The sequence below is a fragment of the Lithobates pipiens genome, unplaced genomic scaffold, assembly GCF_037356315.1.
Source record: "Lithobates pipiens isolate NorthernLeopardFrog02 unplaced genomic scaffold, aLitPip1_a1.2 Scaffold_18, whole genome shotgun sequence".
In the NCBI taxonomy this organism is placed as follows: Eukaryota; Metazoa; Chordata; class Amphibia; order Anura; family Ranidae; genus Lithobates; species Lithobates pipiens.
This window is the reverse complement of record NW_027507758.1, coordinates 256,575,924-256,599,690: the sequence shown is the minus strand read 5'-3', so window position 1 is coordinate 256,599,690 and position 23,767 is coordinate 256,575,924. Positions and strand designations below refer to the sequence as shown.

The 23,767-nt window shown below is 39.1% G+C and overlaps 1 protein-coding gene and 1 pseudogene across 22 annotated transcripts in view; one reads left to right on the top strand and one right to left on the bottom strand.

Annotated features, from left to right (window-relative positions):
• The window catches only part of EYA4 (EYA transcriptional coactivator and phosphatase 4), a 390,196-nt gene that overhangs the window by 331,789 nt on the left and 34,640 nt on the right, over positions 1 to 23,767 (top strand). The gene's annotated exons all lie outside the window — the stretch shown is intronic.
• On the bottom strand, positions 4,418 to 5,681 carry LOC143987805 (protein phosphatase 1A-like; annotated as a pseudogene).

Genomic DNA, 23,767 nt, shown 5'->3' with positions numbered 1-23,767 from the left:
GCCTGTTCTTTTAAAATAGCATTATGTGCTGAATGATAGTTATGTGGTCATACTGGCTGCAATTGTATCTTGATTTGGATTTATTCTTTAACCACTACAGCCCCTTAATGACCAGGCCATTTTTAGGACAATTTGGGGAAAAAAGCTACATTATTTGCTTTTTGCTATAATAAATATCCTAAAAACAAAACAAAAAAACAATTGTCTTCATCAATTTAGGCCAATATGTATTCTTCTACATATTTTTGGTAAAAAAAAAATCGCAATAAGCATATATTGATTGGTTTGTGCAAAAGTTATAGCTCCTTCAAAATAGGGGATACATTTAGGGCATTTTTATTATTAATTATTTTTTTTGCTAGTAATGGCGATGATCAGCTATTTTTAGTGGGACTGCGACATAGCGACGGACAGATCGGACACTTTTAACATTAATACAGAGATACGTGCTATAAAAATGCACTGGTTACTGTATAAATGACACTGGCAAAGAAGGGGTTAACACTAGGGGCCTCTAAAGGGGTCAAATGTGTTCCCTGGAAGGGAGGGGGCTGACTGGGAGTACAGAGAGATTGATGATCCTAATCATTAGGAACAGATGATCACTCTGTACTTCCCTGTCAGAACGGGGATCTGTTTGTTTACATTGACAGATTCCCGTTCTGTCTCTCCGTGGGGCGATTGTGGGTGGCTGTCGGCTACAGGCATTGGCTCCCCCGTCGTGCAGTGGGCGCATGCCTGCTATAGCTGTCAAAGGGACTGATGTACAGCTATGGCGATTTGTGGGAACGAGCCAACCTGCTGCAGCATAATGATGGCAGATGGTATTTTTGCCCATTCCTCCTTGCAAAACTGCTCCAGCTCCTTTGAGTTGGATGGTTTGCACTTGTGAACAACAATCTGGCCACAGATTTTGTATTGGATTGGCTTCTGGGCTTTGACTAGGTCATTCCAACACATTTACATGTTTCCCCTTAAACCACCAGTGTTGATTTAGCAGTGTGTTTGGGGTAATTTTCCTGCTGGAAGGTGAACCTCCATCCTAGCCTCAAACCACACACAGAGTGGTACAGGTTTTGCTCATCATCCATCATCCATCTTTTCCTCAACTCTGACCAGTTTCCCAGTCCTGTCTGCTGAAAAATAATAATGTTCTTTGGGTGATGTGATGTGTTGGGTTTGTGCTAGACATAGCATTTTCTTTGATGGCCAAAAAGTTCAATTTTAGTCTCATCAGACCAGAGCACCTTCCTCCATACATTTTGGGAGTCTCCCAAATGCCTTTTTAGCAAACTCAAAACGTGCTATTTTGTTTTTTGCTGAAAGTAATGGCTTTCTTCTGGCCACTCTGCCATAAAGCCCAACTCTATGGAGCGTACGACTTATTGTCGTCATATGTACAGATACTCCAGTCTATGCTGTGAAACTCTACAGCTCCTCCAGGATTACCTTAGGTCTCTGTGCTGCCTCTCTAATTAATGCCCTCCTTGATCAGTCCGTGAGTTTTGGTGTGCGACCGTCTCTTGGCATGTTTGCTGTTGTGCCATGTTCTTTCCATTTGGTTATGATAGATTTGATGGTGCTCCTAGGGATCATAAACAGTTTGAATATTTTATTATAACCTAACCCTGACTTGTACTTCTCAACAACATATTCCCTTACCTGTTTGGAGAGTTCCTTGGTCTTCATGGCAGTGTTTACATAGTGGTACCTGTTGCTTAGGTGTTGCAGCCTCTAGGGCCTTTCAAAAATCTGTGTATATATAATGACAGATCATGTGCACTTAGATTGCACACAGGTGGACATCATTTCACTAATTATGTGACTTCTGATGGTAATTGGTTGCACCAGAGCTTGTTATGGGCTTCATAACAAATGGGTGAATACATACACACATGCCAATTATTATTATTATTTTTTATTTCTGAAAAATAGTTTTATGTATATATTTTTCTAATTTTACTTCACCAACTTAGACTATTGTTCCATCACATATAATTCAGATTTAAAAAAAAACATTGAACTAAAGGCTGCAACGTAACAAAATAGGTAAAAAGCCAAGGGGGTGAATACTTTTGCAAGGCACTGTATACAAAAAGCTTCCAACTAGCCATCCCCTCCTCTACTATGGAAAACCACTTTTAATTCTGTCTGTCTTACTATTGGAGAGTTACCCTTACTTTATGCCTAGTAAAATGTCAGTAGGATAAGAAATCAGAATAAATCTCTCTAATGGACCCCTGGATAGCAGTAAAGAACCGACAAGGGTTCTAAACCTAACCCACTAAATCCAAAACTAATGGAGACTTTTGTCTGAACATACACATAAAGATTACAAAGTTGGCTTTTCTTACTATTAGTTTACTCTTAATCTTGATTTATAAAAAATGGCTTTTAAACTGGAGTTGTGTTTTTCAATGGTGGTACCAATGCATCCCCATAACAAGCTACCTCTGAGCCCTACATATGTTTTTTTTACTTTCTGTTGGTACAGTTCCTGTGCAGATTAAAAACCAAATGATATGAAAACAGTCATATCTAACTTGTGGTATGTGTTTTGTACTAGTCAGCTTGTTAAGTCGGCAGGTGTAGGTATTTGATAGCATTCCCACTTTACAGTCTTATTAAGGTAACTGTGGTCCAAACAAATCTGCTTCTACCTTAGGCTTTTTTTTTAAACTTTGAGTCTCCTGACCTCAATATCTTTGAGCCATTCTGGGGAGATCTCAAACGTGCAGTTCATGCAAGACAGCCCAAGAATTTACAGGAACTGTAAAGCTGTCAAGAGGAATGGGCAGCTTTACCATCTGAGAAGATAAAGGGCCTCATCCACAAATATCACAAAAGACTTCAAGCTATCATTGATGTTAAAGGGGGCAATACACAGTATTAAGAACTGGGGTATGTAAACTTTTTTAAACTTTTGATCAAGGTAATTTGGGTAGTTTCTGTTGCCATTATGATTTAAAAAGAATAAACACAGTTGATTGATAATAAATGGCTTTAGCCAAACACTAACCATGAGTGAAAGAAATGTTTTTGTGTTATCATTCATATTCTCTGAAAAATGGACAAACAATTATAAATTCCGCCAGGGTATGTAAACTTATGAGCAAAATGGTATATGTCCTTGGAAATATGTTAAAGTTTGGTCCCCTTAGACTTCTGGTTAATGTGCCTTTTGGTGCTTCCAAGGGAATGATGAGATGCAGTGCATTGGACAGGGTAATGGATTTGTGCTTTCTGACAACTCCCACCCACACCAACCCCACCACTTTTTTTTTCCTTTTACTTCCACCCCCTTTCTCCTCCTTATTCCTTTTCTGTCATCTCCAGTTGCGCATTTTACACTTTTTTCTCTCTTCGTTGCATTTCAACCTCACTGCTGGGTATGAAGTATTAGGCTGTTGAGCTGTTTATGCTGTTTATGGCCTTCGTATGTTCATTGTTATCTCGTTTTGTATTTTCTTTTTTTGACGATCATTCTCTGGATATGTATGGCATTGTACCATGTCACTTTGTATGATTTTTACTGTGTACTATGAATGAGCTTAATAAAGCATCCTATTTTTGATTTTAAAAAAAGAATATTTAGTTGCTGACATCAAATTGGATTATTTTTTTTTTTTTTGTTTGTCAAATCAAGCTTTATTGATCAAATGCAATTCAGAACTCTGTGTAGCAGCAACAGACCCAGCCAGTGTAGTTATAAACAAAAAAGACACAAAAAAATGACAATGCAAAAAGTGATCAATAGTGAATGGATGTGTGTGTTTAAATCTTGGTGTAGATTTATTCTTAAAGACTGCGTTTATCAGTCAAAGGTTATATTAAAAATTCTAATAATTATCTTGTTGCCATCCAAAATTTATTTTGACAGAGCTGAATGCCATTTTGTCCAAAAGAAAAAAAAATCCACTGTACACTAATGTTACAATTCTATAAACAATTTAATAGGGACCCCAAGCTGGTTATGTTGCTGCTTTAAACCACCACATGAATGTATCGGGTTTGATTATTGGTTGCATCACATAACAAGCTAGACTTCCTATAACCTTTAGAGAAATTTGCAGTCCATAATTAAATATGACAATTTGTACAAGGACAATTGCACTTTACAAAAAGAAAAAAAAAGTCATACAACAAAATTTGCTGGTGTCTGATTTACAACATGTATTGTTTGACAGTACTTTAACATAAAATTTCAGTTTTACAAAAAGAAAATGTATGTGTAGAGAAATTATTGGGGGGGGGGGGGGGGGGGGTGGCGGAAAACAAAAAAAACAGTACAGTAGTCAGGGGCCATTCGTACTGCTTTTTATTGTTTTCATCAAGCTCATCCACATCAAATTCCCTTCTTTTAATGAAAAAGGTTGAGGATGGATGCTAAGAAGGATCCCTGAGGTTGGGCTGTATGTTCATTGAGGATGGATATAATTTGTAAACGGATATATTTACCACATGTCATCTGTTGATGCAGAATCAGTGTCATAATTTCTATATGGATTCAGCCTGTTGTAAACTGCTTCAATCACACTCCGCTTGCTTGCCAATTCACCCCCAGGTGGGAGGTTAGGGATGGTCTCAGTGGCTAATGTACGCATCACATGGACTAAGTCTGGCACACCATCTTCACCCTGCTTCTTTATGATCTCTTCTACTCTGCTTTCCAGGTATTTGTCCAATTCCGCTTCTCCCTTCACTGCCTCTAGTGACACTTTGGGAGCGCTTGGAAAACAGATCATTACGACACTTATGTTGTCTCAGCTTCCCTTGTATAGACATGTGTCTACAATTTCATTACAAACTTTTTCAAGGTCATCGGTAACTTCTAGTCTGGATCTTACAACATCGCAGAGCTCCTCATTTCCCATGGCATCCCAAATACCATCACATGCCAGAATTATAAACTGGTCATCCTCTTCTGACCGCTCAATTTCATAAACTTCAGGCTCTGGTGATACAAGCTGCTCTGTGGGGCCTTTTCCGTGAACACATTTGTGAATGAATGAATGAATGAAATACTTATATAGCGCACAATGCGAACTGAATCGCCGTAATCAAAGTCACCTAGAGCCCTTGAAACTGCAAGTGATCCATTTACACGCTGAATCATCACAGATCCACCAGCATGTTGTATACGCTCTTTCTCAAGTGGATTGCTTGGTTTGTGATCCTGTGTAAAGAAATTTACTTTCTTGCTTCTACAAAGTAATCCTCTTGAGTCCCCACAGTTGATAAAATAAATGTGATGAGGGGAACTCATAACACCCACTGCTGTAGACCCGCTTCTATCGACACCATGTTTCTTCTCAGAAATGACTCTCATATGTTCATCAATTTGGAAAAAACCTGTTCTGATTCCATTTTTTACACTTTCCACAGAAGGCTGTCCATCAGTCCCTTTGAAATCCTGGTTGCTTGTGATCTGGTCTAGAAAATGCTCACAGCAGTATTTGGCAACCTGGGAACCAGCATGACCATAATATACAGCAAAGAATGACCACCCATCAAGTCCATTTGGCAAACCAATCACAGCCGTATGTGCATCTTCCATCTCAACCCGCCAACCTTGCATGCTTCTAAGCCCATAACGCAGTGCATTACCATGCCCCTGGGCAATATGCTTTTCCATCTTTGGCTTGTCTAAAAATGCCTCCATTGTTTCTAAATTCTTTTAAACCTGCCGGCAGAAGAAGCGCCCCTGTGCCGGCACACTGTCCAGGCGACGAGCAGCGTCTCTCGGCCCTGGCAAGATGGGCTCGTCTTCATTCCCCTTCCCCGACCCCTGCGGGGGACTCGGTGGGAGCAGAACGGGCCAGGGTGTGACGGTTGGACTCGACTCTCCAGCAAACTGGATTCATTTTAAATCCAGGACAGCTTTGAGCCCCTTTACTTACCGTAGTTAGGCATGGTGTTTACAGTCTACAACAAAACATTTCTTCATTGCCTTTGTACAAGTGCACACAACTTGTGCATCAAATTACTCCTTTTGTACATACAAGAGCACAAGCCTTTTCCATGTAATTGCACTTTACCTATCCATTATACCTGTGTTTGGTACAAAGGATTGTTTCTGAATACTTTTTTTGTTTGTCAGGTGTTTGAATTTGTCAGTAATGGTGCTTAAATCATACACATACACGTCTGCCCAGAAAAAATATTTGTATATCTTTATTGCTAGAGCTTCTTGCAACTCAACATAGGATTAACTTGTAAACTAATGTCAAGTAACTTTTTGATTAGAATGTCTTTTTACTGGATCATTTTATGTTTGATTTTTTTTTTAAGTTTAGAATGTATTCAAATTGGTATTTAATATCTATAGAAACAGATAACATTTCCATTAAAAAACTAACATTTAATAAAAGACGAAGACGCGGACATTCACTTGATGCTGGTGCGCATGCGCCAATCCAATAAGGCGGATGTGATGTCACACGCGTACATGCTATGATCCCCATCATTGTAAATATAGCATAATAGCCAATCTACAAACTAGCGATTACATTATGTAAATACCACATGCAGTCGTTTTCTAAACTATGAGGTACAGTATCTCACAAAAGTGAGTACACCCCGCATATTTTTGTAAATATTTTATTTTATATGTTCATGTGACAACACTGAAGAAATTACACTTTGCTACAATGTAAAGTAGTGAGCGTACAGCTTGTATAACAGTGTAAATTTGCTGTCCCCTCAAAATAACTCAACAGCCGCCTTTAATGTCTAAACCATTGGTAACAAAAGTGAGTACACCTCTAAATGAAAATGTTAAAATTGGACCCAAAGGGTCAATATTTTGTGTGGCCACCATTATTTTCCAGCACTGCCTTAACGCTCTTGGGCATGGAATTCACCAGAGGTTTACAGGTTGCCACTGGAGTCCTCTTACACTCCATCGTGATGGCATCATGGAGCTGGTGAATGTTAGAGACCTTGCACTCCTCCCTTCCATTTCAGGATACCCCACAGATGCTCAATAGGGTTTAGGTCTAGAGACATGCTTGGCCAGTCCATCACCTTTACCCTCAGCTTCTTTAGCAAGGCAGTGGTCGTCTTTGAAGTGTGTTTGGGGTCGTTATCATGATGGAATACTACCTTGTGGCCCAGTCTCCGAAGGGAAAGGATCATGCTCTGCTGTAGTATGTCACAGTACATGTTGGCATTCATGGTTCCCTCATTGAACTGTAGCTCCCCAATGCCGGCAGCACTCATGCAGCCCCAGACCATGACACTTCCCCCACCATGCTTGACTGTAGGCAAGACACACTTGTCTTCGTACTCTTCACCTGGTTGCCACCACACACGCTTGACAATAAATAAGTATATCTTGGTCTCATCAGACCACAGGACATGATTGCAGTAATCCATGTCCTTAGTCTGCTTGTCTTCAGCAAACTGTTTGTGGGCTTTCTTGAGCATCATCTTTAGAAGAGGCTTCCTTCTGGGATGACAGCCGTGCAGACCAATTTGATGCGGTGTGCAGGGTGTGGTCTGAGCACTGACAGGCTGACCACACCCCCCACCCCTTCAATTTCTGCAACAATGCTGGCAGAGCTCATACGTCTATTTCCCAGAGACGACCTCTAGATATGACCTTGGGCACGTGCACTCAACTTCTTTGGTCAACCATGGCAAGGCCTGTTCTGAGTGGAACCTGTCATGTTAAACCACTGTATGGTGTTGCCCACCTTGCTGCTGCTCAATTTCAGGGTCTTCTTATAGCCCAGGCCATCTTTATGTAGAGCAACAATTCTTTTTTTCAGATCCTCAGGGTTCTTTGCCATGAGGTGCCATGTTGAACTGACCAGTATGAGAGAGTGAGAGTAATAACACCAAATTTAACACACCTGCTATCAATTCACACCTGAGGCCTTGTAACACTAACGAGTCACATGCCACCAGGGAGGAAAAATGGCTAATTGGGCCCAATTTGGACATTTTCACTTAGTAGTGTATTCACTTTTGTTGCCAGCGACTGAGACAGTAATGGCTGTGTGTTGAGTTATTTTGAGGGGACAGCAAACTTACACTGTTATACAAGCTGTATACTCGCTACTTTACATTGTAGAAAAGTGTAATTTCTTCAGTGTTGTCACATGAAAAGATATAATAAAATAGTTACAAAAATGTGAGGGGTGTACTCGGTGATACCTTCAAGTCCGAAACCTGTAACCTCCACCTTTATAGGGAGAGAGACACAGGAGGACATTGTGCAAAAGCGTGGCATTGTGAAACGTGACATCCAGACTGCAGAAGCTCTGGCAAGTGCTCCACCGCTATACCACCAGGGCAGAGGCAGGTGAGCAGAGCATTATGTGTAAAGAATGAATGCATCCAAGGGCAATGAATGATTTATTTTAGTTTGCTGGCCTAACACTACACCACCAGGGCAGATGCACAGCAATTAAGTGTAATAAAGTTAAAAAGTTAAAAACTTCAAAATAATCACATTTAATATTTAGGTATTGGTAATTGATATCGGCGAGTATGTGAGAAAAAGTATGAGTACTTGTACTCAGTCTTAAAAAAACTGGTATCAGTGCGCCCCTGTTTTGAAATGTTTACTGAAGTAGTGATTCTCAGCTTGACTCTCAGATGTTATAGTCTTTTAGAGACTATGCTATGCAGCCACATGTTACCCTGAGTGAGTCACAGAGACAATGCTGTGAAGAGTACATGTAAGCAGCTTTCTGTTTTCAAGTAAACTTTATTGTAACATAAAATTAAATACTGTACATCACAGGTGCGGAAGTAATAACAGGATAATTTTATAGTCACAAAAAAGCATAGCAATATAGCTTGCCTACGCAGGGGCAATACATTAAAGAGAAGCTTAGCAAGTATGTGTACAAAGCAAATTCCTGGACAGCTTGGAGTAGGATCGCCACTTAAGCATCCAGAGAAAGAAACTAACCTAGAGAAGGGGTAATCATTGGATGTTTGCCCTCATGGTTAACCCTACTAAAAGCCTACTATGTGTGAAATCAGTAGCTAACTTATAAAGATATGATTTGAACAAAGTGTCGATAAAGTAATATGTGAGGTATGCAAAGAAAAAATTGTGATTTGAGATAAGAATAAAGAACAGGAGAGAAAACTCTAAATGTTAGCCAGGAGAAGGTGTATCACAGAGGTTGCTCAGGAATGCCCTCACAAAGAGCGTTAACATGTGGGGGACCCCCTAAGTTCAGAGTTGGACCACGTGAGGTAAACTGTGAGATGGGTTGGTATTTCAGCCAGTATTGCCATATTGTTAATCTAAAGCATGGGTGCTCAACCCGTGGCCCTCCAGCTGTTGCAGAACCATAAGTCCCATCATGCCTCTGCCTTTGGGAGTCATGCTTGTAACTGTCAGTGGCTTGCAATGCCCCATGAGATTTGTAGTTCTGCAACAGCTGGAAGGCCACAGGTTGAGCACCCATGATCTAAAGTGTATGGATATTATTGTGAACCTGTTTTGCATGATTGCTTCTAATTTTGTAGGTGCAGCACAGTGGCTACGTGGTTACCACTTCTGACTAGCAGCACTAGGGTTGTTGGTTTGAATTCCAATCATGACACTAACTGCACAGAGTTTGCATGTTTTCCCTGCACCTGCATGGGTTTCCTCCCACACTCTGGTTGGGTTGGGTAGGTTAATTGGCTCCAATCTAAATTGGCCCTAGTATGTGTATGCATGAATATGAATTAGGGACCTTAGACTGTAAACTCCTTGAGGGCAGGGGCTGATGTGAATGTACAATATATATGTAAAGCACTGTGTAAATTGACAGCACTATATAGGTACCTGAAATAAATGAAAAAACGTTACACTTGTAGAATAAACTGCAAGTAAGACCTCATTTACACAGGCGTACCTAGGTGTGGGTCAGGCGCTACATGCTGACATCTCGTCACCACTTGCATGCTTGGTGCTGGTGGCTCTCTTTGTAAGTGCACTGTTTTATTTGTCATGACAATCATTTTACTGGCAATTGGATGGCGCATTTTACTTTTCTATGTGAAATGTATACTTTTTAATAAATATACTACACTATATGTGGTCCCCTGCTTGTGGCTGCAGGTAGTGAGTGTTTTTTTACCCAGACAGTATCAAGCGAACCTTATGACTGTCCCCAGTGGTGAGAAGCGGTACTGCAGGGTGTCCCCATTGTGAGCATGGAGTTGGTTGACCACGTGTGAAGGATCCTGTTGACACAAACGCACATGTTGCTGCTTTCCTCTGGCATCTATAATGTCAATGAGGGCATTTTAGCCCTGTTGCTCAAATGTGGTGGAGAGGATTTCCATTAGTTGGTGGAAGACACTTTCTTTGCAGTGATATTTATCCCATATTTTGGATTCTTTTTCATTGCACTTTATTCACACTGATTTATTTTTTGTTATCATTTTTGAATATCGTGGATACTTTCTTGCACATTATGAATACTGTGTTGATAGCGTGTTGATAGTACGTGCTTTAAGCTTGTATTATTCTATATTTGGAGGCACTGCATTATTTTCTTTGTTGGTACCTAAGTGTATGCCCATGATAGGGATGTGTTTGACCTCATGGAAATGCATGGGTGTTTCATGCAGGCAGTCCAGTTCATGTTAGTTGGGATGCAGCAGCTGTGCACATACAGCCGCTGCTCCCAATTTTCGTGTAGGTGCGTTGCCCCAAAAGCACACTGTCTGCATTCGGGACAACCCACTCATATGGCTATTAAGTTGGAAGCAGCTGCTTATCTATACCTGTGTGAACGAGGCCATACAGTTGCTCCTTATCTAATAGTTGGCTGATTACTCATTCTGCGGAGTGGTAACACAGTTATATTATGTGGTCCATACAATCTGTTTGCAGCAAATAAGGAACATTAGGCACTTGACTGCTTAAGGTGAAGTGAACATTGTGTTTCAACCCAGCAAAACCTACTGCACATGTGATTTTACTGTTACGTCTGTACCCAAAAGTCACAACCTGGTTTATTTCTATTTCAATGTTAGTGTCCTGATAACCCTGCTAGAAAAACCCTGGCAGCATTTGACAAACGTTACAAATGATACTTTATCCGGTGACATCTATGCTATGATGGAATGCCTGGAAGCACTGCTCTTGGCATGGTTAATGTGGTATGTTCCTGGAATGATGGCCATCATTGCTCTAGGGACACTCCTCCAGGAGGCTTGCAGCACTCTGGCACCTGCTGTTATTGCTTAGTTTCCCTTTGTATAATTTAACTCTTACTTTCTTTACAGTGTGCTCTGCTTCAATTGTTTGTGTTGAAAAAAAGATAGTAGTATTGATGTAGGAATATTTTAGATTTCTCTTATTCAGCCTCTCTTTTTGTGTTCAGCCAATTAAATCAATCAGGTAGTAACGCAGGATCACAAGGGTCAGCAAAAGAGACTTTTTTGAGTAAAGATAATAGCAGATTTGGTGTGGTGCCTGTTATTTGGCAAGACTTTTATGAAAGTTTGAAGTAACTGACAGGCTCAGTTTTAATATGAAGAACATTATGCCAGAAAAGCTTGAGCTTAACCACTTCAGCCTCGAAAGATTTTACTCCCTTCCTGACCAGAGCACTTTTTACAGTTTGGCACTGTGTCACTTTAACTGACAATTGCGTAGTCATGCAATGCTGTACCCAAACAAAATGTGCGTCCTTTTTTCCCACAGTAGAGCTTTCTTTTGGTGGTATTTGATCACCTCTGCGTTGTTTTTTTTTTTTGTGCTATAAACAAAAAAAGAGTGACAATTTTGAAAAAAAAAACAATATTTTTTTACTTTTTGCTATAATAAATATCCCCCCATTTAAAAAAAAAAAAACTAATTTCTTCATCAGTTTAAGCCAATATGTATTCTTCTACATACTTTTGGTAAAAAAATCGCAATGAGCGAATATTGATTGGTTTGCGCAAAAGTTATATCGTCTACAAACTATAGGAAAGATTTATGGCATTTTTATGGTGTTTTTAGTAGTGGTATTGTGACGGACAGATCAGAGACTTTTGACAATTTTTTGGGACCATTGACATTCATAGAGTGACCAGTGCTATAAATATGCACTGATTACTGTGTAAATGTCACTGGCAGGGAAGGGGTTAACACTAGGGGGCGATCAAGGGGTTAACTGTGTGTTCCCTCACTGTGTTCTAACTGTGTGGGGATGGGACTAACTAGGAGAGATGACAGATGGCTGGTCTTACTTTAATTACACACTCAAATCACGCACGCCGACCACGCACATCAGGTCCCTGTGCAGCATGTGTATGTGCTCACGCACCCTCTGGTGGCTCCCCTGGGCAAAGCCACAAGCCCATATATATATATATATATATATATATATATATATATATATATATATATACAGGATTTTGCCCAGGAGAGCCATTCTGCCCCAGTATATCTGTGTGAGCCAGTCAGGACCTGGTTAAGGGAAAAAAAAAAAGACTTCAATCCATCTTTAACTTTTAACTTTTATTTTATTTCTTAAAAAATTGAAAATAAAACAAAAAAGGCCAGCTATAAAATTTCCAAGATAATATTTCATCACAGTGTGATTAGCCAAACCAAACCAATGTAGATGGTATTTATACCATAGGCTGCTTTTCTATAAAATATTATGTTGGGTCATCCTACGACTGAGACATTATTTGTGTATTCATTTTTAGAATTGTACACCTCCTATTAATCAATAAAAGCTAAAAGCATCCATCAAAATTCACTTCAAATCCATAAGCCCAATTGTATGTTCTCACTTGAAAACAATATTTGGATAATCAATGTATGGCAAATGTCTGGATCCTTTATTTAGGTGCTAATATAGTGTACTATTATATAGAATGGATTATAAACGATGAAAGGCAAATACCAGTATAATATAATGGTCAAATATAAACGTAGCAATATAGCAAATGTAAATCAGTGCACCATCTGTATGACAATCTTTTTAGGGAATTCTGAAGTTACCTCTTTTTCTGTGCAATACTATTGATTAATTCAGTTAATTCATGTTTATTGTATCAGTAGCATTATATTGTAGATGTATATAGTTGAAGCAACTGATGAACAGAGTTGAAGAAACCGATTTCCACAAATAAGAAATTTTAGATTAAGTTAGAAGAATCCAAGGTAGGGTTTGCCAGAGAACCAGACTCACTCCATTAACTTAAAAGGACCACTTTCCTTCCATGACAGTCCTTGTTCAGGTATAGTTTTGTCCCTATCTCCCACTTATGCTCTTGTGTTGTCACCTTGTCATACGGGCGTCCGATGGAGATGACAAGTGGCTATTGCTATTTCAACACACATTACACAGGCATTGTCCCCTGTTTTTACCATTATGAAACCCAACCTTAGAAACCCCATATAACCATCGCTGGATTGTGTGCATGTAGACAGGTAATGGCTGCAAAGGAGCTGCAGGAAATCCGAAGAACTAAAATGCAACAAATGATGAAAAAAGTGAAAACAAGTATTTTATTTAAATAAATGGCAATAGTTCCTGGCCTCTCATCACTAACTAAAAAAAAAAAAAAAACGTTTAAACCTATTCACTGTCTTAACACAGCTGACTTGCTTGGCATACAGTAGAGAATGTACACTCAGTAGTTGACAATGTTCCCACAAAATGTAAAGGTCAGGGAAAAAAAAGGGATGCCTGCATTCTGGCTTATTGTTGAAACAACCAAACTGATGCTCCTAAAGAGTATGGTAAAATGTTATCATTTATTTATCTGCACAATCTTCGAATTAGATTAGTGGTATAATAGTAGGATGGTAAATACTAGTACACCACCGCAATCAATGAATGAAAATCATTATTTATTTTTTATCAAAAACGTTGGGCATTGCTATAATATACAGTACATAAAGTATATGTAACTTATATGTAAATACATAAAACATATTTTCTCCTTAACCCCATTTTTTGTACTCTGCATCATTACACAAATTCACTGCCTTATTTTGTGCCGCACACCAAAATATTTTTTGGCTATTATTTTGTCTTCTAAGCAGTGCCTTTAAACACAATGTACATATACAGTAAATAGCTTTCACTTGCATATTGATTGCTTAGTTTTGTGCTTTGCCTGTAGTTCTTTACATTTTGATAGGGAACTTGCCAGTACACTAAGCACACTTTGAAAACATAACAAATCTGACCCTTGTTGCAGTGTGCATTGGTATGTGTATTACGTTACCATGCAATTCAGATTAATTTGTTCCAATAAAAATCAGACCCTAGGTTTCCTCCATAATTCTGATAAATTTGAACAAAATATCACATGGGAAAAAATATTAGACTCAGAAATCAAACTGATTAGTATCGTTCTGTCATATTTAGTGTGCACAATTTAAAATCAAACCCCTTCTGCAAGTGGATGAGGGCATAAACATGGCTGTGACAAGTAGGTTTTGTAATTATTTTTAAGGAGTTTCCGTCAGAGACTCTTTACCTAGAACATAGCTACGGTGTGTCCGACGGGGGCGCGCAGAGGCTTCATATCCTGAAGACATCATATCGTCATATAACGTCTGGTCAGGATAGTGAAACCACTTTGCCGCCGTCATTTTGCTATATGGCGGGCGGCAAATGGTTAAAATATAACTTCCCTTGGTCATCTGTCTTGGCACTGCTAATTAAAAACAACCATGGTGATCATTGAGTAACATTAACAGCAATGAAGGGATGAGCAGCATCACTATGTAATCAATCCGCTATATATATATATATATATATATATATATATATATATATTGGTGGCTGACATGAAGAAAGTCAACTTTTTATTTTCTTAGAATCCTAATAAGTCCTACTTCTGGGTGCTGGAGCCTGAATGTGTCATAGGCTTTTGGTGAGCTGCAACCCCCATTCTTAGGTCCACATGTCCACATCTCACCTGGTAGCCAGACTTCATAATTAGCTTCAGTTGTATGCAGACTTTATGTATTAAGTATGACTCTCTCACTCTTTTTGATATATAAACCTTCTGTTGGGTGAAAATGCTGAAGAGGTACGAGTCCTGCCTGTTTGTTTTGGGGAACCCATTAGAAGGACGCTTTGTAACTCTGGAACTAACCTGAGTTTAGTTTGTGGCTCAGAAGAGCAGATGGTTTCTTTGTTTTTGCCTACGGACTTGCTGTACAGAGCCCTCTTGCACTGAAATTGTGTTAGCAGCTAAAAGTAGAGGACAAATCTGCTTGGACTGTTCCTTGGTGTCTTGTGCATTGTATACCACTGCCACAACCAGTTGAGCCTACCCCCCTTATAATATAGCTATATCAAAATTTGCAATCCAAAATGCATAGTTTTACATAATACCATTTGTATTTATACTCACACTGGGATCCAACTCACTTCCAGTTTTCTGCTGCCACTTTCTACATGGCAAGTGCTGAGTCACTTGATCTTCCTGCTATAATCACATGATTAGTTAGGGTTTGTTCACACCATAGTGCATGCCTTAGCACGCACTCAACACGCAAGCACTGACATGCATTTTTTTAACTTTTTCTGCAGTACATTTGTAATATATGTTGCAGGCAGGTTTTATGACCCTGTTTTGGGCTCAGTGCATTTATTGTACACTGCAGTGCATTGTGATGTGTCAGATGCACTGTGCATAAATGCTGCATGTCCTCATTTTTTACATAGGTCATAAGACTATTTACAAAGCATCCCAATGTTGATGGCGTGAAGAGCCCTCACAATGTTGTAAAAAAATATTTTTATAAGGAGCCAATTATAAGAACATACAAATACATTTTAGGAGTCTAAAGAACACTCCCATGCAAGAAAACCATGGGGGTTATTTACTAAAGGCAAATCCACTTTGCACTACTTGCAGTGCACTTGTAGTGCAAAGTGGATTTGCCTTTAGTAAATAACCCCCATGGTTTTCTTGCATGGGAGTGTTCTCTAGACTCCTAAAATGTAATTTTTTGTTCTTATAATTGCCCCCTTACAAAAATATTTTTTTACAACATTGTTAAACTAATTGTTTTTATGTTTTATCATGGTAGCATATAAAATACTGGCATTTCTATACTCTGTTTTATGTTCTATGCTTTTACATTGGAAAGCTGAATAAAAAATGTAGCAGAAAAATGGTTAATGAAGTTTGTGTCAGAAGATTGTATGGAATCCATTTGTATTAGTTTTATAAGAGTAGTCACAAATCCCCTCACGTTTGCTTTTTCTTTTATGTCTGGATCAGGTGGAGTTCTGGATTGATAGATGTTTTGCAATAGGATAAAAGGGATATCAGCATTAGTTGTGTTCCATCAAACATAAAGCTTTGCAGTGTTTTAAAGGTGGATAAAATACGATGCTGATGTTATATTTTATTGAGAAAGCAGGACTTTGGCCTTAAAGCCTTTGACCTGGTCACCAAAAACAATTTATAAAAAAAGAGTAAACTAGTTGACTGTTCACCAACCAAAATTGTTTTGCTCCAGATTTGTGGAAATGTCTGCCCCATGAATTGCCAATCAACAAAATAAAGTATTATATTTTTGGGTAGAGGGTGGAAGGGAAGGACATTAGCTAAGGCTTTCTGTTAAACGCCAAACATTCCCCACTCTTATTGAATTTGTAAGTTATCAAGAAAGAAATAAGGATTAAAGATGATAAAAATGGGTAAAACATTGCCTTTACCAATGGTCCATTATAAAGGTTTGTTTCCTTCTTCTTAATTTCACAGTTTTGGGGGCTAATGGTGATGTAGAGAGCAACCTCATTGAAGCATTCGGGTCTCTGCTTTAGGAAACCTTTGCCAGGTTGAGCAGATGGTGGCTTTAGTATGTTTCCATTTGGCGTCAAAAGCCTTCAAATAATTACCTCCACTCCTTTACAAATCCATGCAAATCCAGCCGGTTTCTCTCTCTGTTTAGTGCTTACCATTTACAGGGCTCTGTAAACATTGAAGTATTTAGCTTGCCATACTTGCCAAAATGCCTTGTTTACTGTGACATTCTTTGTTTCAAAGTTTTTCCTCTTCCTCACTTTATTCCTACAAGATAAGATGATAGCAAAAGCTTACCCTGGTCCTCTCTACTTCCTGGGTGACTTCCCACTAATAAAGGTCTCCAGTAGCAGGACAGTGGCAGATCATGTCTTAAGATTCATCCACTTGCTTTCTTCACTCTATAGTTAGTGCTGTTTCCTATGTAAAAAAGAGGGGACGACACGGTTAATAGCACACTTATCCCTGCTAATAAACTTGACTTGAGATTTTGCTATCCCGGAAAGATGAAGAACCCTTCATGCATTCTCTGTAGTTTGCAGCCATGTTTGATTATATTCTTATTCTGTTTGTGCAGCTGTGGAAGCATGAAGAGGGTGTAATTCTACCTGGTGGTAAGTCTTCTGGCCAGGGTCAATACACTCTGCAGACCTGGATAAATTTTGGTTTGTCAATGTGATAGAATTTGCTAGTTGTTTTAGCTACTATACAATTAATTTAGTTTCACTGTTTAAAGTAAAAGAGGAAGTAATTAGGTTCAAATAACTCCCCCAAATCAGTTAACAATATAAGTTCATTCTTATGTGTACATTTTTTCAACTGTGTGTGTTGGTACCTTTATTTTAATCATAATTCATTGCAGTCATGCTGCAATGCCACTCTGTTCATACAGTTAAAGCGGGGTGCCCATTTAAAAAAAATAAAGATAAAAGTCAGCAGCTACAAATACTGCAGCTGCTGACTTTTAATAATCGGACACTTAACTGTCCCAGGGTCCAGCGATGCGGGGGATCGAAGCCCCGCTCGTCCCCCCTCCATTCAGCGGCGCCAGCAATGTAAGTTTGGTTGAGTGCCCGCGCAATCATTTGGGACCTGTCACGTGTCCCAGATAATTGACAGGAGGGAGGGGCAGAGCTGTGCCCTTCCTGCATCGAGGGGAAGTGATGTCACCAGCCGAGGCACTGAAGGAGGCAGACTGCGAGGGATCCCCTAGCAACCGCCATTTAGAGGTGAGTTAAAAAAAATTTTTTACAAATGTTTATTTTTTATTTTTTTTAGGAATATTAATGTTGTTTTTTTTTGTGCAACCCCACCTTAAGGCATCTGTTGGGTGTGTCTCTGACTCCTTTTTTCTCTCTCAGGACTATCTTATGAATGAGGATGCTTGTGCACCCACCTTTTGTTACATAGGCCCACTGTTGCTGGTGAAGCACAGGAGAATTGCTGAATGTCTGGATTAGGCTGTTGTTTCTAATGTTTCATATTATGCATAGAGTTTGGGATTTTCATTTATTTTCCCTTTCAATGATTCAATGATAATGGTAACTAGGACAAATAGAGAGGGGGAGTCTCCCTCACAGGGGCACATCTTCCATCTATCCAAAACTAAAAAAAAGTTTTGCCTTTAGCTATACTTTAAGGTTATTAGACCCAGTCAACTTTGCATTAATTCAACTGTAAGGTGTTTGTTTATATCTGCTAGATCAACAGGCAAGGGCTTTAAATAGACGAAAGCTGGATACACACTGTACAATTTTCTTTAGATTTTTTCCTATAGATAAACCATATAACACTTTCAATTTGTATGCAATCAGGCAGGCCCTTGCATTACTCAAGAAAAACAACCGCTGCTCCAGGTGTATAAAGATAAGGCCAGTTGGAGTATTTTGCAGAGTGCTAGCCCCGGCCCGCCTCCATGGGAAACTTGCAAAGAAGAAAGAAATGGCTGCACATCCAAAACTTCTGATTGCCTTTTATTTTGTTTCACAAAGATAACACCAAAGACACCAAACTGTGGTCACGTAGACATGTGTCACACATAGATCTTGTGCGTAATCATTACCACTAATTTTCAGATTTTCCAGCGCACAAAGTTTGAGAGCAGGATCTAAAACTTTCCGACAAAATCCGATCGCATAAATTCCGATCATGTGTAGACAATTCCGACGGACAAAGTGCCACTCATGCTCAGAATAAACTAAGAGACGAAAGCTATTGGCTACTGGCCCGTTTATACTCCCAATGTACACGTTTCACGTCACCTTGTTCAGAATGAATGGATTTTCTGACAACTTTGTGCGAATGTGTGTATGCAACACAAGTTTTGCCCAAAATCCGTTGGAAAAAATCTGATGGATTTTGTGGTCGCAATGTCCGACCGTGTGTATGGGGCTTAAAGGAAATCGAACAACAAAAGTTATATAGGGTGTATCCAGCTTTTAAGTGCAGTAAGGCCTCTTGCACACAGATGCCAAAAATTGCTACATTTTTAAGCATTCAGTTATTTTTCTTTTAAATGCTCTAAGTCCCCTTTCACACCGTGGCCGCCGGTGCATTAAGTGTCACTTTGCGGCCACTAGCGGGGCGCTTTTAACCCCCTGCTAGCAGCCGAAGAAGGTGTTAAAAACACCCATGTTGCAGCGCTTCAGAAATGCTTTTCAGATGCTTCGGAAACAGTCCTGCTGCTTGCAAGACTGTTTCTAACTTCCCACAAGCGCACCACCGCAGTGTGAAAGCACTCGAGCTTTCACATTCGGGCGGCATGGGAGGCAGTTTTCAAGCACTTTACAGGCATTATTTGTAGTGCTAAAATGCTTGAAAACTGCCTCAGTGTGAAAGGGGTCTAAATGTAGCCAGCCCATTGTTTTTAATGGACCTGTACACACAGGCACATAAACTTGTACTTCATATAGATAATTAAAAAAAGATATAACAAAAATCTGTGTTGCTGAAATACGCACCTATGCACATATATCACAACCCAGGAATAGCTAAAATAATTTTTACATATGTGTTTGCAGGAAAAAGCATTAATATAGGTATTTATTATACAGTCCATACTCATGTTTTTAAGCAGGTATTTTCTGCTAGGAGCCTGATTTTCATACACTAATACCATGTTCGAGTACTTTAACAACCTTTCCTCTTTGCTGCTTTGCATTCAGTATTTCACTTTAGCTTGGGGCTTTATAAATGACATAGAATGTTTTATTTCTCAACATTATCTGATATATTACTCTGCAATGAACACAGCTGTTGTGGGTATATAAGTATATAGTATGTATGGCTATGATCCAAGACCTGAAAGTTACCCTTATGCATTATGTATCTTAAACATTCTAAACATAGCTTTCATATCGTTAGAATGAATGCTTGTCATTTATAATGCATTAATACAAATGTAAAGAAAGGGGGATTGACTGTGATGACACCAATATACGTATATGTTTCCAAATTTAGCTATCTAATGCAGTGATAGATATCAAGTCTGGTATGTGACCCATTGCAACTCTTCGCTGATAATTGTTTTTGCACATGGAGAAGCTTGTCATTCAGCCTTGCTGCTAATTCATATCTGTTTCTGCATCCGTATGTACATATCTATCTATATACACATGGGCCGTTATATACATCCATATCTATCACAATGGCTGGTGAGAGGTCTGATTGGCAGTCACATTCTTCATTCATACTAGAATGCTAAACTTCATCAAATGTAAAGTAGAGTAGGCAGGCTGCATTGCCTCTTCCCTAATATCTGAAATACAGGTGGATGGGTCTTGGGCTGTACTTAGGCTATTTTTTCACTATTGCGACCCTAAAGTCGCACGATTTTGCAATTTTTTTTGCCGCCACTTGAAGCAGTGCCTGTGTATTCTTGAGGTCTATGGACATCAAGTTGCATTAAAGTGGGATCAAAGTAGTGCAGGGACTACTTTGAAGTCGCTGCATCTTGAAGTCGTAAAGATATGAACGGTACTCATTGGAAATCATGGGGTACAACTTGTCATGCGACTTTTCAGTCCCAAGTCGTATGAAAAGTTGCACTAGTGGAAACCTAGCCTTAGTCCATTTTTGCAACATTAAGGCTAGGTGTCCACTAGTGTGACTTTTCATGTGATTTGGGACTGTCGCATGACAAGTCGTACCCCATGAGTTCCAATGAGTACCATTCATATCTGTGTGACTTCAAGACACAGCGACTTCAAAGTAGTCCCTGCACTACTTTGGTCCCACTTTGATGCGACTTGAGGTCCATAGACCTCAAGAATACACAGAGATTGCTTCAAGTCGTGAAGTAAAATCGCGGAAAAAGATTTTGCGGCAAAATCGCACAACTTTGGGGACACAATACTAAAAACATAGCCTTATATGAATAACAGGCCAATATTAGTGTTTGAAGTGTAATGATGAAATAGTCAAATTACTTTATAGATAGGGTTAAATTGTTTGCGTATGGTATCCAAAGTCAAACAGCATGGTTCTTATCATGTTACTCTGCCAATACACTTGGCAGCTTTGGCAATACAGTGGCAGCTGTGACCATGCTCAAGCAATTATGAAAATACACAGCTGATTGTGGAATTCTATACACAGCTGTAACAATACATAGACTATTGTGCCACTATGACAAGTCATACCTCTTTTCAAAATCACACTCCTTGAAAAGCAAAGTTTTTCAGGTGTTGCTACAAGATGCTCTGCATTCTAACTAAATTTTGTCTCTCTAGTTGTGTACCTAAGAAAATGTGGCAACTTTGTTGCTACATAGGAAAATTGGACACATTTTTTACTTTGTGCTTTTGCTGGGTATAAGCTTGCTATCCAAAGCATCATGCATATCCTAATAAATGGCTGGAGAAACTTGACACAAGAACATCTGTCATTTTGTCAGAAATACTAACTTGACCACTCTTATGCCCTGTACACATGGTCGGACATTCCGACCACAAAATCCGTCAGATTTTTTCCAGACGGTTTTTGGCTGAAACTTGTGTTGCATACACATGGTCGGACAAAGTTGTCGGAAAATCCGATAGTTCGGAACGAGGTGACGTTTGTTGCGTTCAACGGGACTTTGTAGAGGCCAGTAGCCAATAGCTTTCATCTCGTAATTTATTCTGAGCATGCGTGGCACTTTGTCCGTCAGAATTCTCTACAAAAGATCAGAAAAGATGGGTCAAATCGGATTTTGTTGTCGGAAAATTTTAGATCCAGCTCTCCGACGGAAAAAGTCCAATAGAGCCCACACGATCAGATTTTCCGACAACATAATCCGATCGGACCTTTTCCGTCTGAATTTCTGACCGTGTGTACAGGGCATTAAACTGAAGTGTTCATTGATGTTCAGTATTAAGGCAATTGGGAAATAATGTTCAACATAGTGAAAGAAACATTGCAAAATGTGTTATCCTTTGACATTACTCTAGCACACAATTATCTAAGGCAACGGTCAACGTGCAGAATACAGTATTCCATAGAGGCCAGTTAAAATATCTTTTATTCTTTCAAAGGTATTGCTAAAAACAAATGAACCTAGTCCATAATTTTTCTTTGCATTATTTTATTAAATAGTCACCATCACATGGGCAACAGGTTTTTAATACAAACACATTTCTAACACATATAAAAAGCCATTGATCACAGACTTTTATTTTATTTCTGTTCTTAATTTTTTTAAATTAATAATGGAAAGCATATATATTTTAGGTCTCCACTTCTTTTGAAAGTGTAGCCTAAAACATGTAGTTTTTATTTTCTTTACAAACATGTATGCCTCCAATAAAATCTCAGGTTTAAATATAGTATGTTCTTATTAATGGAGTGATGTTACACAGGGTGACATTGCATACTTTGCAGAGGAAATAGTAATCTAGCAGGTGTCAATTTGCACCACTTTTTTCCAGTTCATTAATAACACCCAGCAAAAAAAATATTTGTGAAATTATATCTACTGTTCTGAATCTCCAGTAATTTCTATTTACACTTCTTAAAAAGTATATCTTTTTTAAAGTTAAATTTTTTTTTTTTCTTGCATGCATCTGACAAAGATAGCAATGTAACATTATATGATACACCACCAAAATGTATTACTTGTCATATTAGCAATTAGAATATGTGACTGACAGCCATTCTCATAAGTACCATAAACTCCACATTTGCCTAATGTTTTACTAAAATATCAATTTCAAATGCATGTTTGTGCCCATAAGTAATTGTAGCCTAGATATCTATGTCAAATATACAAGCATTGGTACTGTATACTTCATTGTAACTCTGTGATTTCCTACCTAAATAATGCTTACATTTTCAGGGACATGTAATATACAGTATCTCACAAAAGTGAGTACACCCTTCACATTTTTGTGAATATTTTATTATATCTTTTCATGTGACAACACTGAAGAAATGGCACTTTCTTACAATGTAAAGTAGTGAGTATACAGTGTAAATGTGTTGTCCCCTCAAAATAATTCAACACACAGCCATTAATGTCTAAACCACTGGCAACAAAAGTGAGTACACCCCCTAAGTGAAAATGTCCAAATTGGGCCCAAAAAATATTTTGTTTGGCGACCCTTATTTACCAGCACTGCCGTAACCCTCTTGGGCATGGAGTTCAGCAGAGCTTCACAAGTTGCCAATGGAGCCCTCTTCCACTCCTCCATGATGACATCACGGAGTGGGTGGATGTTAGAGTCCTTGCGCTCCACCACATTCCGTTTGAGGATGCCCCACAGATGCTCAATAGGGTTTAGGTCTGGAGACATGCTTAGCCATTCCATCACCTTTACCCTCAGCTTCTTTAGCAAGGCAGTGGTCATCTTGGAGGTGTGTTTGAGGTAGTTATCATGTTGGAATACTGCCCTGCGGCCCAGTCTCCGAAGTGAGGAGATCATGCTCTGCTTCAGTATGTCACAGTACATGTTGACATTCATGGTTCCCTCAATAAACTGTAGCTCCCCAGTGCCGATATTGTGTGTCGCATACTGTCCCCGTCGGATAGTGTCCGCCCTGTACTTCACAT